Genomic DNA, 16,797 nt, shown 5'->3' on the forward strand with positions numbered 1-16,797 from the left:
ATAAAGATTATAGGTTCAAACCGCAGTGGATCCTTGTATTTGCTATTGATTGTAGTGTGTTCTGCACACTTCAATCAATAGCACTCCCGAAAATGTCGATAAAATCGTTCTTGCAACAATAGCACTGCATAATTTTCTTATTGCAAGAAAAGATGGGAGCTACAATACTGAAGTCGGCTATGAAAACACTGAGAATAATCTAAGATCATATACTCAAACTTACGCGAACAGATGCGTTCTCTCTGAGAGATACTTTAAAAACTTTCCTATCGCGCTAATAAAACATTTAAACTAAAAAACAAAATTATAATATTTATTATTTCAATAAAAAGTAAAACGGAATTGTACAATATTCAAAATGTATTTAATTGTATTCGTTATTGAATATCAAACGCTGTTGTCGTATATCTGCCAACTCATTTTTTACAAACACAATCTTATCTTCAAATTCACTGGTCTCTTCCAAAGTCAAATTCGCATTTTTTATTGAAATATGTAGGGACTCAAAAAGACATTCAGTCGATGTCTTATTGGTATTATTGTATTAGCTATTTGATCTGCTGTCTTTTGCAACGTAGACAAAATGCAGTTTGCGTTTTCATTGTTGTGGAGATTTATATTCTTCATCGTTAGACTACCACAGACTCGTAAGTGACACTGCAACAATCGCCAACTGTGATAGTATTTTGCCATCACTATTCGCATGAAAGTATTTTGCCATCACTATTGTTACACAAGCCATTTTATATTTTGTGAAACACCAAGCACAACTAGCTTCTTATAATTTATTTAAATAAAAACGATAATAAAGTGCTGAAAACATAGTTATTTCGCTTAAAATTGTCAAAGTTATAGGCCGGTACTCTGTTCGGTTTTCGCGTTGAAACTCCATACAAAACCAAAAAATGCGAAAAATTTGCGAAATTTTTTCCATTTGTGATACTTTGTTTTTTCGTGTTGAAAAACTGACGTTTATAGCACGGCGCCATTTGCAATGTGAATTAAGAAATAATTTATTTATTAAAATCTATTTGTGCGGGTTTATAAATCAAACACGGACCATATTTTTGTTCCGAAACTATACAAAGGATCAAAGGAATAGCAGATCAATTGCCCAAGGAAAAATAAAATGTTATTTTGTAAAAACAAGCAACAACCACCAACTTAATCCAATATCGCTCCCTGTAAAATAGCGCTCCAAGCTACCTAAAAAAACGCCGCTTTCTATGTGCGAAATAATGGTTTCCATAAAATTTTTTCGCAAGAATGAACATAGTACCGGCCTTAAGACACCAGGAGTAGAGCGGCTGGAGCTTTATTCTTAACAATTATTAGTGTCCAATGCTGTATGAGATTTTTTTGCAAAACAATCCAAAAACTGGTAGAAAAACACTTTTCAAAACAATTATCATGAATGCGTGTATGTAAACAATCAGCTGCTGCGTATGTATAAGTAAAAATAGTATGACATTTTGCGATGTTGTCAATTAAATTGCGGAGAAATAAACGCGGAATAGCTCCAAAATAGCTGTTTTCTTCGTTCAAATGTATTGTCAACACTCTCATTTTTCAACGCGAAAGAATGGTTAAGTGAAGTTTTTTTCGTGCCAACAAACATAGTACCCACCTTATATTGGTGAACAATTTTTGACTTTCCAAATGGAATAAAGTGATAGTTTTTCAAATATTTTTCCAGACACGCGGCCTCCATTGGGAATAAAAGCACTGGCTGATAGACAACATGTAACTTGGAACTTGTAACTCAACATCAATCTTTTATTAATGCATAAAAATATGTTAAATCCCTGTCAGCATTTCAAAGTTCCATTTCATCCTCATCGCTACCACAGACTCGTAAATGTCACCACAACCATCGCGAACTGTGATGGGGGAAGCATATCAAAAAGTACAAAATGTACATGAAAGTATTTTGCCATCACTACTGTTAGAAGAGCCATTTTATTTTTTGTGAAACGCCAAGCGCAACCAGCTTGTTATATTTTATTTAAATAAAAACGAACTTAAAGTTCTGAAAACATAGATATTACGCTTAAAATTGTGAAAGGTATATGGTGAACAATTTTCGACTTTCCAAATAGAATAAAGTGATCGTTTTTTTAAATATTTTTCCAGGCACGCTGTCTCCATCGAAAATAAACAAACTGGCTCGAAAATAAACAAACTGGTAACTTGCTACTTAAAACTCAACATCATTCTTTTATTAATGCAAAAAAGTATGTTAAATGTGATGAGATAAACCCAAAAATGTTTTATTTATAAGAAATTATAAATGTTTAATCAAATCAATAAACATCTACACAATCGTGTTTTACTTGACCACAATGATTCTTCTACAATTACCTTAAAATGCACTTTTTCTGAGAGTTTGCAGAAGTTCTTACTGGTGTCCTTCGAAATTGATCAAAATAGGCACCTAATAATTGCACTGATGAGAAACTTTTTCGTAGTAACTTGGCGTGGTACAACTTCTCAATAGTGACGGCGCTTTTCCGACGAGTTTTTGATGTCGTATATGATTGTTTTCGACGTAGTGGGGATTCTCAGAAGCGCCCCCAAATTCAAAAAATGTTGGCAGGGATGTGATGTGATAGTCATACGTTATATTTATGAGAATTTATAAATATTTAATAAAATTAATAAACATTGTGTTTTACTTGAACACAATGATTCTTTTACAACTATCTTAAAATTCACTTTCTCTGATTGTTTGAAGGGGCTCTTATTGGCGTCCTTCTAAATGTATCCAGAAGGGCACCTACTAATTGCACTCATGCGATACTTTTTTGTAGTAACTTGGCGTGGTACAACTTCTCAATAGTGACGACGCTTTTGGGGATTCTCAGAAGCGCCCCCAAATTCAAAAAAATGTTGGCAGGGATTGATACTGCTGCATGTTTATGGGATCGATAACACATTTACCGATTATTTAGTCATCAACGAATTGTCGTATCGATTGGACACATTGTAAGTTTCTTTACAAACACAGACATTCCGTCGGGAAAAACTTATATTCTGTAATGGGCTTTACAGACTATCAGTTATTCCGGACGGAATGTCGGTGTTTGTAAAGAATCTTACAGTGTGTCGGATCGATTCGACTTGTCGGCGATGACTAAATAATCGGTAAATGTGTTATCGATCCCATAAACATGCAGCAGTATCGATTATGCCTTCGGACTTAACTTATAATGTGCACAATATATGGGATATGTTCGACACGAGCACTGTCGTCCGGTATAACTGATAATCTGTAAAGCGCATTTTGGGATACGTTCGACACGAGCACTGTCCTCCGGAATAACTGATAGTCTGCAAAGCGCATTATGGGATATGTTCGACACGAGCACTATCGTCCGGATTAACTGATCCCAATAAACACAAACGTTTGAAAAATGCTAAATTTCAACAATTTTTCAAACGTTTTTTCAAAGGATTAGGGTAATATTCAAGTTGAGAAATTGTTGAGAAAATCGCGTTCTCAACAAAAAACAGACATTACCCTCAACAGTGAAATTCAACACATTAGCAATAATATCTCAAGTGTTATCCTCAAATTGAAATGCATCGCTACTCAATAATTTGTCAAACTATTTTCGATGCGAGTCAAATTCAAAATTAACATCGTTGCAAATACTTTTCAACCTAAATTTGTATGAATGATATCCCCACTTCAAATTGAAAGTCAAAACCAAAATTCTATGAATTTTGTATAATTTATTCATTTTTTATCAAAATAAAATATATAATAATACACTACACTACATAATACACTACAATACCAATTGTTAAATAATAATCTTATTAAACATATCAACAAATAGGAACAAAAAAAAAAAACAAACAACAAAACTTTAAATATCTTAAACATTATTAGTAAACACGTTTGCATTGATAATTCGATTTCCTTCCTTTTGGTGTCATACAACAGCATTACAATTTATTAACATGCGGGCAATTTGAAATTAGGAACCGCGTGTTAGAATTGATTTCCAGCAGAAGGAATTCACAAAATATCCATTTTAAACTGATAATAGCATATGAATTAAACTGACGATATGATGCACATTTTCATCCAGAAGTTGCTGATTTCAACAATTTGTTGTTTTTAACCATTTTAATTGGTTGCACTTGTAATGTTTCTGGAAAATTTTTCATGTCGATAAGCCACTCATTTTTCATTGGTCAGCTTCTTAATGTTTGCAAGAATGTAGATTCCAAAGATTTTAGTTTTCTGCAAAGAGATTTAAATTTAGTGACTTCTCTAAAGTGTTGATTTAATTTTTCATATTGACGTACCAATTATTATAAACTATTTGAAGCAGTTCCAGTTAATTGTCCACCATTTTTTCATCGGTCAGCGTTTAAATGTTTTCACGAACGTAGAATCCATAATTTTAGTTTTCTGCAAAGAGATATACATTTAGTGACTTCCTTAAAGTTTTATTTCATTTAAATAAATAAATGAAATAAAACTTTAAGGAAGTCACTAAATGTATATCTCTTTGCAGAAAACTAATATTATGGATTCTACGTTCTTGAAAACATTAAAAACTGACCGATGAAAAAATGGTGGACAATTAACTGGAACTGCTTCAAATAGTTTATAATAATTGGTACGTCAATATGAAAAATTAAATCAAAACTTTAGAGAAGTCACTAAATTTAAATCTTTGGATGCTACATTCTTGCAAACAATAAGAAGCTGACCAATGAAAAATGAGTGGGTTATCGACAAGAAAAAGTTTCCAGAAACATTACAAGTGCAACCAATTAAAATTGTTAAAAACAACAAATTGTTGAAAACAACAACTTCTGGATGAAAATGGACATCACATCGTCAGTTTAATTCATATGCTATTATCACTTTAAAATGGATATTTTGTGAATTCCTTCTGCTGGAAATCAATTCTAACACGCGGTCCAGTACGTTCCTAATTTCAAATTGCCCGCATGTTAATAAATTTTAATGCTGTTTTATGACACCAAAAGGAAGGAAAACGAATTATCAATGCAAAAGTGTTTACTAATAATGTTTAAGATATTTAAAGTTTTGTTGTTTGTTTTTTTTTTCTTATTTGTTGATATGTTTAATAAGATTATTATTTATCAATTGGTATTGTATGTAGTGTATTATGTAGTGTAGTGTATTATTATATATTTTATTTTGATGAAAATGAATAAATTATACAAAATTCATAGAATTTTGGCTTTGACTTTCAATTTGAAGTGGGGATATCATTCATACAAATTTAGGTTGAAAAGTATTTGCAACGATGTTAATTTTGAATTTGACTCGCATCGAAAATTGTTTGACAAATTATTGAGTAGCGATGCATTTCAATTTGAGGATAACACCTGAGATATTATTGCTAATGTGTTGAATTTCACTGTTGAGGGTAATGTCTGTTTTTTGTTGAGAACGCGATTTTCTCAACAATTTCTCAACTTGAATATTACCCTAATCCTTTGAAAAAACGCTCATCTTGTGTTTATTCCCAATAAACACAGGATGGGCGTTTTTCAAATACAACACCTTTTCAGTTTGAGGATAAATATCATTTTCAACATAAATTCAACTTGACTTGAAACAAGTCATCTTCAATACATTTTCAAATTGTTTGCGGATCACTTCCAAACCGCCAAAATATTGACGAAAACTTTGAAAATGTGTTGAAGATAATTGGAGAAAACTTTGACAAAACACTACCATGAAATGCAACGAAAAAACCACATGGTTTTCAATACTACTTTGTGCAACGAAGTTCGTGGAAGAAATAAAAAAATGTGGAAATTTTTTGATAATCAATAATCAACTGAAATTTCTTAAAATATTTTATAATAATTGGTAAGTAAAAATAAAACACGAAATGAAAACTTTAAGGAAGTCACTAAACTCAAATCTCTTTGCAGACAACTAAAATCTTTGGATGCTGCTGCTTGGAAAAATTAAGAGGCTGGTTATGCTTTCCCATACCAACTGGATGATAAATCACATCGATAGTTTAATTTACATCGCATCATCGGTTCAATTTGTTATTTTGTGAATTCATATTGCTAGAAATTTATTCTAACTCTCTGGCCAGCACGTTAGTTGCAAATTGCCGGAATTTTAATGAATTTTATAACCATTTTGCGACACCAACGATCTTGAGGAAATCGAATTTTGTGGGTCAGTTGGAAGAAATACAAAAATACGAAATATTTTGGACAATAGACTGGAATTAATCCTATATATAACTATAATTGGTAAGTCAAAATAAAAAGTGAAATGAAAACTTAATGGAAATCACTAAACTCGATTGTTTGCAGAAAACTAAAATCATTGGATGCTATATTCTTGGAAGATGTTGGCCGATGAAAAACCGATGAAGGGAACAACAAAGAAAAGTTTTCAGAAAACTTACAAGGTGCAACCAATTAAAACAAAGTGCAACAATTCCTATATCAAGAACTTCTGGATGAAAATGTGCATTACATCAATTTACATCCCGTCATCAGTTTGATATTTTGTGATTTCCTCTTGCTGGAATCTATTCTAACACACAAGCCAGAAAGTTCCTCGATAGTAATTATTTCAAATTGCCAGGATATTAATTGTTACGAGCTCCCTATAATGGCACTAAGGTGGCTTCCGGTAGCTCACGCCATTATATCCCAGTTGGTCCCAACCCACCAACCTTAGCCCAGAGGGACGAACAATAATAGTAACATGAAAAATTCAAATTGACAAAAAAAAACGATCACTACACAAAACACACTATCTGACGGTGGGAGCTTGATCTCCTGCTCCCACACTTTGCCCGCCCTTCCATGGTCCTTGTTATCCTATGAAACCTTACTTTTGCAAGGACCCCGTATTCCACACACTCACCTCACAAGCCTATACCACTCAGATCACCTCCTCCTTTTATAAAAAAAATTAACACATCATTCTTTAAGTTTCAGTGCAAGATACAATATTCACATTTATTGACAAAAAAAAACGTATTTCTAACAATGAATATTCGGATCTTAATTTTTAATTTACAAATACTAAACGAAACAAAAGACACAATTAAGTAACTAATACCAGTTTTATATATTTTAACTTATAGGTGAGCCATTGGCTCAGATCTACCCTTAAATTTCCAGACGCCTAGACGTTTGTAATGACCAAAAGTACGGCCAAAAAAAACTAAATTCTACACCTAAATAAAAGAGCTCTCTTAGTTAGATATGAGGATCACTAAATTCTAGATCCTACAAAAAAAATTATTATCCTGTCTAGATGCCCTCAAGTAAATCCTCCGCTCACAAAATGCAAAAATTAGCTGGTATTAAAAACCTTTACAAAAAAAAAAGAAACAATAATGAACTGATATTTACACTATCACAAAACGGCACAACATAAACCTTACGCTAATTTTAGAAATATAATTCTTTTAAATATTTAAGTAGAAGAATATCGTTTTATGTTTACTTTACAGCACAAATAAATTTGGCTTTCTTTCCGGTGTTTTAATCTAACTCTTCTTTTGTTTGTAGTATAATAATGGACGATTTTTATTCCTTTTCAGGTTATGACCACAAAATCAAAGTGACCGCTTAGTCCCCTAATGGCGCCGGCTTGGCGATTGGCTCAATCTTGTATCAAGTAAGTATATACTGTCACTTTACCTTGATTCCGGATACTAATATTAGAAAATTCGTCCAATTTACACTTGAAGTGTAAAGGAGCCAACAGGAGATTTTCTTTGCCAGGATGGACGGACACCACAAATTGGCTTTCCCAGATCTAATTAAATGGACGAATTCTTCGTGGTCACTCAAATATATATTTACCAGCTCCAGCAAAAATTACAGCTGACCACCGAGTTTTAAATCCACCGCGGAGGCCAGCAAAGATGTTCCTTTTTTGTATTTTGGCGTACTAAATGCAAATAAAACAAGCAAAACCAACACAATACATTAGCATGCAATTCTACTTTCTACAACATCTAATTTACACTCACATATGTAATCTACGCCAAGCTCCAGAAGAACAAATAAAATTAAATTGTACGTTGAATTCCGTTTCAAATATCGTATTCAACTTTCACTCTTTTCTTTTTTTTTGATTTTTGTATGGCCGTTTTATTTTTGTATTGTTAAGTCAATAACGTTAACGACAAATAGCAGCACACACTATCAACACAATACCGGTTGTGATTTAGGGACACGGTCACTGGACAAAAGTTGCGGCACTAATGCATGACCACCTATGCCGTCCGGCTACTTTATAGGGTCGAAACCGACGCTCTAGGTTTTCCCACGAATTTTCGGCGTCTCAATCATACATATTTACTAATTTATATACATTATTTTACACCAACAATTTCCCTGTTGGTCAACCATTTTCCCTTTTCTCAGTGTTGCTCACCCATAAAGAAATGCAGCCATTTCACAGGGTTGTAGCCAATGATACAACTCTTTAACTTGGCACCACTTTTGAATAACCCTGACGACCGAATATCCATCACGTCCCCATTTAATTTCCTGTTTGACCGAACACCCACCACAACCCGAAAGAATTTTATAAAAATATAATTATCCCGTGGAACACACGGCTTCCACGGTCAACTTTTGCCCGATCTGCGCCCAGCTATATATGGCACGCAACAAAACTTCGGGCTTTCATAGCCCAAATTGAAAGAACGATGTGCGGGCCACGACACTTAGTATCCTCCTGATTATATCCACGGACCACCTATACCACGTGTAACACACCTAAGCGTTCCTAAGTATATATTGTTCCCTCCAAGTCGAATCTATTTGGAAGAAGAGCTGTGTATACCCATGAGGCGTATTTCAACCCATCTGATCGTATCAGTGGTAGGTATCACTGGGCATGCTGCCCCTACGTACCTCAGTCATCCCTCGACTGTAATTCAAAAGGTAGCCCCTAAATTAATAACTTCCTATATCACAATCGATTATACCTCTATTATCATATTCTCAGGCCTGTAACCACATTGGAATGATATCTCCACTTGAAAATCATGACCACACCGACGCTGCACATAACCTGTCATTCTGGATCATCGCAACCACAACGAATTGTGTCATGTAAGGTATGTTCCCATAAAAGCCTATTTTGTAGTGTTTATAATCTATTTTCAAATAAATCATCGTTGACCTGACAGTATGTATACCTTCCAAATGTCCCACTTCCACATTTCGGACTTTCCCGGGTTTGCACTTCACAATACAATACTGTTGATTCATATGTGCTACTATGATTCCGATATTTCATGATTATTCGGATTACATGTATGAATTTATTTACGCCACTCAACAATTCGATACCTGCCTCAAGCTTAAGCCAGCCATGCAGTCAAAAATAAGAACAGAATGAGCAACTACTAGTGACGTGTTCCCTACTAAGTATCACCCGTGTGTATATATTTATAAGTTACGACCACGGCAGTTCCAATTCAATGAAACCAAAATGTCATTCGCCATGCTGAAACCTCAATTGTTAGTCAGATTGACTTAAATGTCCCTATTATAGCCCATTCACCTTTTGCTCGCAACATACTAATAACTATTTGCAGTCAGCGTTGCCACAAATGAACCTTATTTTGGACCAACTCTTTTTTCCAAATCAGACCCAAAATTTCCTCCACCGAATCAAATTTCCAATCTCAAAGAAAAAATACCTTAAAACGTATTTTAATATTGTACATAGTGCCTTGTTAAAAAAAAGATAAGGTAAACCAGAAAAGACTGACATGATTTAGCTGTTGACATAGTAGTTAAAAACTCGACTTTTCCACGTTTTTAATTTTTTTGAAAATAGACTTTTTGGAAAGATCGAAATTTTCACGCCAATTTTATTTGACATCAACAGTCGAAATTCAATCTTACAAAAAGTTGATTTAAATTTCCGACTTGGAGGAAGTTAAAGACCACAACAGTCACGCTTTTGCCTTTGCCCCATGAAGGTGGCATCTTCAGAGAAAATTTTTCAACCAATTTGCTGTGCGGAAAATGTGGTCCATATCAGTCTATATTCTAATATAGCCCTATCCTAATCTTCCTTTTCTGTAGTTCCGAGTATTGGGGTTAAACTTGTCCAAAAAATATAAAACCAAGACCCACAACTCTAAATCCTCATTAGATTTTCTGTGACTGAAATGGTATCTTCAAAAAAAACTTTCACGATTTTGTTCTTGCCCTTGTTGACTACAAAACAAATGACTTCATGTTTCCAAAAAAAAAAACATTTTAAAATAAAGTGTCAAAATATATAATTTTCAACGCTGCTTAGTTTTATACTTTAAGATGCAAAACGTCAATATTCCTACGACTTCATTAATTTTGACGATTTCTCTTTTTGATATAACGAAGCTGAGTTGATTTCAATAAAAACAATGAAATCCTCTTTCATGTTAAGATCATTTCTATAAAGGCAAAACGACTTCATTGAAATGTTCATCGACAAGGAAAATACTCTATGTCAGAGAATTTGAGTCTTCTCTGCTGAGCAAAATTAGCATTAGTATTTAAGGACATGGACTATTGGGAATTATCACTACAATATTCTTTCCAGGGCATTAATACTACTGAATGTGTGATACCGTTTTTAAATTCTAACCAAATTTACAAAATTGAACAAAACTACAAAAATAGACCGAATTCCGTTTGATACGACTATCGGAACAAAATTGAGTATTAGAAATCTTTTTGGCCAATTATTTCTCCCTCTATATCGGTCTGTTGCGGCAAATTCATTTCACGTTAATGCTTTCTCACACTACACCAAACTCAATCCCCTAACTTCTTAACGCTTTCAAATCCATAGATGGAAACATTTTTACCCAGGTCGATTATGACGCGCTATGACTGCACAAAAAAGAACTTCCTCTAGCTTCACATCTAACCGTACACCAAAGTTTGCACATATCATACCCTTCGTGTCTTGTTTTCGTTTTCTTTTTTCATTTATTACTTCATTTCCTATTGATCAGAACCATAAAAAGTTCATATTTCTTAGACGTTATTACATCTACCAATGTATTGGAGAATATTTTGTTTTCTTATCCCTATCATCATAGACCAATTAAGTTATAAATGAATTCGCAGCGCTCTAGCTTGTCTGCACACCGTAGAGGACTCTTTTTTTGCTCTGCCATTGAGTGATTTTTTTAATTTGACTTTATTTTTGTTTTCTTTCCTTTGTTCTCTTGATAAAATACATAATATTGTACAAGCTTATAAAATTCCATCTATCCACACTTTTTCTTTTGTAATACAATTTGACTGATTTGTGCGGTAATTTTCATTTTCCAAAAAGTAATTGAGTCACTTGCCTGCGCCATTGAGTGGAGTGACTGCGCTCTGCAAATAAACAAAACTACGGTGAATTCACATGATATTTCTATACATTTCCTTAGTCCATGCTATCATCGTGTTTCATTAAAAAAAAACATTCAGCATATTTATTTTTCTACCTATGAATATAGCTCCGAATGTTGAATTGTCCTCATTCACTTGGAAGTTCCAAATATATATTAGTATACCCTCCGTGGGATAAACGTCACTGGTCCAGCTAATATTTTCTTGTGTTCCCTTTTTTCTCTTGCTTACTTTCACCGTTGCCAATGAGTTGCCTCCACTACCAGGGTTTTGCTTTTGACACACGTTGACACCTAAGCGACATCATAACGATTCCCCGACGCACACCAGTATCCTTCCTGACCGTTGAAAACCTTCATCTTCAACTTTCTAGATAAGAACACACAGAAATATATGGATTTATTTTTCCTGGCTGCAGGCTGATCTTTTCTTTCGCCAAAATAATTGTTCTGTTAGTGATGTGGATTCATGACTACTCGATTACCCATTTGTAATTATTCTCACAAACTAAGGACAGTTCCTTGTTCCATTGGTCAGGTGTCGCTAAAGTCGTTCTGTAAATCTATCTAAGGTGCTGTTCTTGTTCCTTTGTTCGTGTTAAATTATAACTCTGTACCCCATAATATACCTTCGCGTAAATGTGATGTCCGTGAATCTCTATTCAGAATTCCCAAAAAAAATGTTTAGCGGTTTTTCGTTTCCATTTCCGTCTTCTTGATAGAATTGTATACCCTCTACAGACCTCAGCTTTATCTTCATTGCTGAAGGTGACGTCGTCCGCTGTGTTTGAACAACACTTGAACCCACCCCACAATCAGAGAATGAAACCGACCCATTTTTGTCGGCGGCAGCTGACACTAAAGTTTAACGGCTAAGTCGATATAAATTTGTCCATTCGGCGGAGCACAATCATCCATTATAAAATCAATTTAAAGTTATTCGAATGGTAATGAGATTAGTTGTACAACCAATCTTACAATCAAATCTACATTCAGTTAAAATCTTCTAAGCTAAATATTGGCAAAAATGTTATAGCAGTTTGAAATTGATTGATTGTGGATGGAAGGTTCAACATTTTGGCAAAAATACTACAATTGTTATTATATTTTCCTGATTTAAATCGATATTTTTGATTAATTGGCGGCTTAATTTGAGTCAAGATGAGTCGACATCTTCGGCGTCGGCTGGCAAAACATGGTCGGCGGCGAGTGAAATCAGCGGCGCGACTCGGCGGCTTCATTCTCTGCCTACGATCCTAATGCTATCAATTACCGACCGGTTTACGATTGTCATCACACACGAAAAAAAAATTTTTTTTTTCAACCACAAAATTAATTGATCCAATTAATTTTTAATTGAAATGTCTTCACAGAAATGATAGTATCCATTAAAAAGTTAATTGATCCAATTAAAAAATTAATTGATACTATTATTTTTGTGATTGATTTTTGTTTCAATTAAAAAATTTGTTGTATCAATTAAATTTTTAATTGAATATTTTTTTAAAACTCAATTAAAATTTTAATTGGAAAATTTTTCGTGAAATTTTTTTGTGTGCACCTGATTGGCATTTCTATCATTTCGCCCAATTCAACCTCCATGGTTTCTCTACGTTGAACATCAAAAATAATAAATTAGGTGTACAAATATCTATATGGGTGCGATTATCTTTCCGCTTACTTTTTGCCAAATTATGGATAAAATAAATTAAGGAATTGATCGCAAATAATCTCTTATCCCCAAATAAATTAATATAAAAAATTAACTCTGAAAACAAGCTGGTTTTCAGCCTGACAACCGAATGTGATATTCAGATTTTCAATTCAATTCAAACTTCATTAATCACTTAGGGCCCCTTTTTGGAGCACATATTTAGAAATACAAGATTTACACAGAAAGAAAAAATCATGAAATTTTTTTTTTTCAATCACAACATTTAATACCATCTATTAGTATTATTATTATTGTTTATTGTTATTATGCTATTATTATTGTTAATATAGTTTTTGACTTCGAAGACAAATAAATATTTTTTTTTTGTATCCCGCAAATGGCGTTCGATTTCAAAGGTCCCTTGTGAATGACGCATCGGCGGTTATTGAAGTGGGGGATTACCGTATCCCCTCTAGTTGAATTCGCTTTTCCACTTTCCCCGTCTTTGAATTTCCGATTTCAATTTTCGACATTATTCCTTCACGTGAATACATGAGATATCCCATCATAGCCAGACAACATACTTGTAACGAAATCCCGGATCGTTTTTTTTCATCGGGAACTTCTCCCAACGTGGGGAACTCCCACACCCTGATATACCTCTAGCAGGGCTTCAGTCCACAGAGTTTCGTCCTGTCATATATTAAGCTAACTTTGCCACACTTCGCTGAAATATTTATATCAAGACATGTCCTAGGGGACTAACGCACCCTGTCGCGGTTCATAGCAACATTCGCTTCATTCCAAAAGGGAGTGCCCTGATGACGGTTTCATGTCCTGAACCATGTGTAGCCTATATCAAACCAGCTTCAAATGTGGTAAATTACTTTGTATATTGACAGGCGATCTCTATGCGATTGGACGCCTAAGACCTAATCATATTGCACATAAATCTCATTCCATATCACTCTATCATTACCCTGTTTTTCAAGCCTTAATATCCTTTGCATGGTACCGACCTAATGGTTTGCCCTGAAGTGTCTCTAATTCGTACATGTTATTGCCAACTGGTTGCACTACTCTGCATTTCAAAAATTTTCTGCAAAATTTGGCATTTATATTCCGTTTGAAGTCAGATAGGACGTGGTTTCTCCGAAATACTTCCTGACCCGGTACGAATTTCACTATCCTTGCCCTCTGATTATACGTTCTGGCGCTATTCTCGTGTGCTTTGTGTAAATTGCACCTCATGGATCAATGGAGCAAGTTTGTAGTCAGTCCCACTAGTGAACATGTTGTAGCCAAAAAGAGCAAAAAATGGGTTCACGCCGATGGCTGAATGTACGGCCGTCCTCAGAGCACATTCTATCTCCGTCAGGTATAAATCCCAGTCACGGTGATCATTCTCAACGTAAGTGCGTATAGCGGCCAAAACGGATTGATTAACCCTTTCCGAGGCGTTTGATTGCGGCGCATAAAAAGCTGCTTTAATATGATTTATTCGGTATGTCTCCATTAATGCTTCAAAGGCTTTTGCCACAAATTGTTTGCCATTGTCACTATGTATAGTTTCTGGCACTCCGAATTTATGAAAAATCTCGTGCACCAAGAACTGAATGACATTCTGGGTTGTGGCTTCTCTCATAGCGTGTAGAAATGTGAATTTAGTGAAATGATCTACCACTATAAAGATATAGGCATTTGCTTTCTTTTATCTTGGGTATTTTCCCAAAAAATCTATATATAGTTTCTGAAAAGGCCTTTCTGTCACCACCTCCTCTCCAATAGCAGGTCGCAGGCATTGGTTCGCAGGCTTGACTTCCTTACATACTCTACAGTTTTTGATGTACTGCTTTACTTGACTCGCCATTTTGGGCCAGTAGTATAAAGATTTCAAGCGGTTCAGTGTTTTGGCAATGCCACCATGCCCTACCGTTAAGTTGTCGTGTGCCTTTTCTATTATTGCATACGTTATTTCTTGTGGAATCCACAATTTCCATTCAGGGTCGCCCGTTGATTCATCGCCGCATTTTCTCCTAATAAATATCTTGTTGCCTTCAACTTTCAGGTCGGGTAATCGATTCTGGTCTTTCAAAATCGTTTCTCTTATGTCACAATATTCCTCACTTTCGAATGCTGTTGTTTCAAAATCGAGAAAATCAACTTCCAATTCTTCCACTTCTCTTCCTTCCTCTACAGGCATCCTTGACAGAGTATCCGCTACTACGTTTTCCGACCCTTTTCGGTGCTCGATTGAGAAATCGTAAGCTTGTAACTGTAATGACCATCTAGCAAGACGTCCACTCAAGTCCCTCAAGGACATTAACCATTTCAGGCTGGCGTGGTCAGTTATGACCGTAAATCTCATCAATTCCACGTATGGTCGAAAACGTTTGATAGCTAATACTGCAGCTAAACATTCCTTTTCGGTCACCGAATAATTCTTCTGACATGAATTAAGTTTCTGCGAATAGAATGCGATGGGATTCTCTTCGCCCTTATCGTTCTTCTGAAAAAGGACTGCCCCAATTCCTGTATCCGAAGCATCACATTGTATAAAAAATTCTCTTTTGAAATCGGGATGTTTCAAGACTGGAGCCGATGTCAAAGCTCGTTTCAGGGTTTGGAATGATTTGATAGCATTCTGCGTGATTACAAATTTCTGCCCCTTTTTCAATGTATCGGTCAATGGGGCTGATATAGAAGCGAAATCCTTAATAAATCTTCTATACCAACCAGCTGTTCCAAGAAAACTACGAACTTCGCGGGGTGATTTGGGCAATCGAATATCTTGTATTGCTTTAACTTTCTCCGGATCAGTCTTAAGCATTCCTCCTCCAATTATAAAACCCAAATATTTGAGCTCTCGAAAGCAAAAGAGAGATTTTTTTAAACCAATCGTAAGATTTGCCTTTTGTAAACACTCAGCTACTTCTCTTAATAAATTCATATGAGTATAAAAATCATCGGCGATGATGAGTAAGTCATCGAGATAAATAAATACATTGTCCTTAAGACGGCTAGGTATCACTTTGTCCATTAGTCTACAGAGTCTCTGGGCCGCATTACAAAGGCCAAATGGCATAACTCTAAATTGATAAAGCGGTCGACCTGGAACTGTGAATGCAGTATATGGCTTTGCCTCCTCCTCAAGTTCTATTTCTACTTCCTATTCAACCGTCGAACGGAACGGACGTGTTTTTTTCAATAGCGGATAAACTCATAGTAATAGGTACCTACTACGAATTTCAAGTGTGGTGGGATATTAAGCCACCATGCAGCGAAATTCCAAGTCATCCACTGGGTTGCTAACTTCAGGGCCCAGTGGACGGGTATCGACTGGAGTTATAAATCTGGGCAATGACCAAGAGTTAGGCCCAATTAGTCGACCTGTAGACGGGTCGACAGGTGGCGACACACTGACAAGTCGAACTTTTTCTAAGGTAACGACATCAAAAGGAGGTAATCCCTCACGAAAGAGATTCAAGGAACGCAGAAATGCTTTGTTTATCCTAAAGAAGTTAGGATCAGTCGACCCAAGCACGTTGTCGGCTAAACAAAGCGATTCCTTAAAATGGGCTCAAGGAATTCTTGAGACTGGAAAAAGGGAACGATCGCCGGATGAGCTGCCATCCTCCAAAAGGGATCAAAGATCGTTTGCCTCAGTTGCTAAAGATAGCCTTGTGATGGCTATCATTAATAAAGGAGCATTGGACGGTATGGTTCCAAAGCAAAAATGGGGGGAAA

At 35.3% G+C, this 16,797-nt stretch overlaps 3 long non-coding RNA genes across 3 annotated transcripts; 2 read left to right on the forward strand and 1 right to left on the reverse strand.

Moving 5' to 3' along the window:
* Positions 1-4,527: 4,527 nt before the first annotated feature.
* Positions 4,528-5,222, forward strand: LOC142240463 (uncharacterized). Its single transcript, XR_012723284.1, has 2 exons — positions 4,528-4,634; positions 4,721-5,222. It is a non-coding gene; the product is annotated as an uncharacterized LOC142240463 (long non-coding RNA).
* Positions 5,223-5,540: 318 nt separating this feature from the next.
* LOC142221493 (uncharacterized) lies at positions 5,541-7,022 on the forward strand. Its single transcript, XR_012718068.1, has 3 exons — positions 5,541-5,866; positions 5,932-6,267; positions 6,331-7,022. It is a non-coding gene; the product is annotated as an uncharacterized LOC142221493 (long non-coding RNA).
* A 4,156-nt stretch (positions 7,023-11,178) lies between these two features.
* LOC142221492 (uncharacterized) lies at positions 11,179-12,753 on the reverse strand. The gene is made up of 2 exons (XR_012718067.1): positions 11,493-12,753; positions 11,179-11,379 (listed from the first exon to the last, which is right to left on the reverse strand). It is a non-coding gene; the product is annotated as an uncharacterized LOC142221492 (long non-coding RNA).
* Positions 12,754-16,797: the final 4,044 nt, after the last annotated feature.

The sequence above is a fragment of the Haematobia irritans genome, chromosome 1, assembly GCF_050003625.1.
Source record: "Haematobia irritans isolate KBUSLIRL chromosome 1, ASM5000362v1, whole genome shotgun sequence".
Lineage (NCBI taxonomy): Eukaryota > Metazoa > Arthropoda > Insecta > Diptera > Muscidae > Haematobia > Haematobia irritans.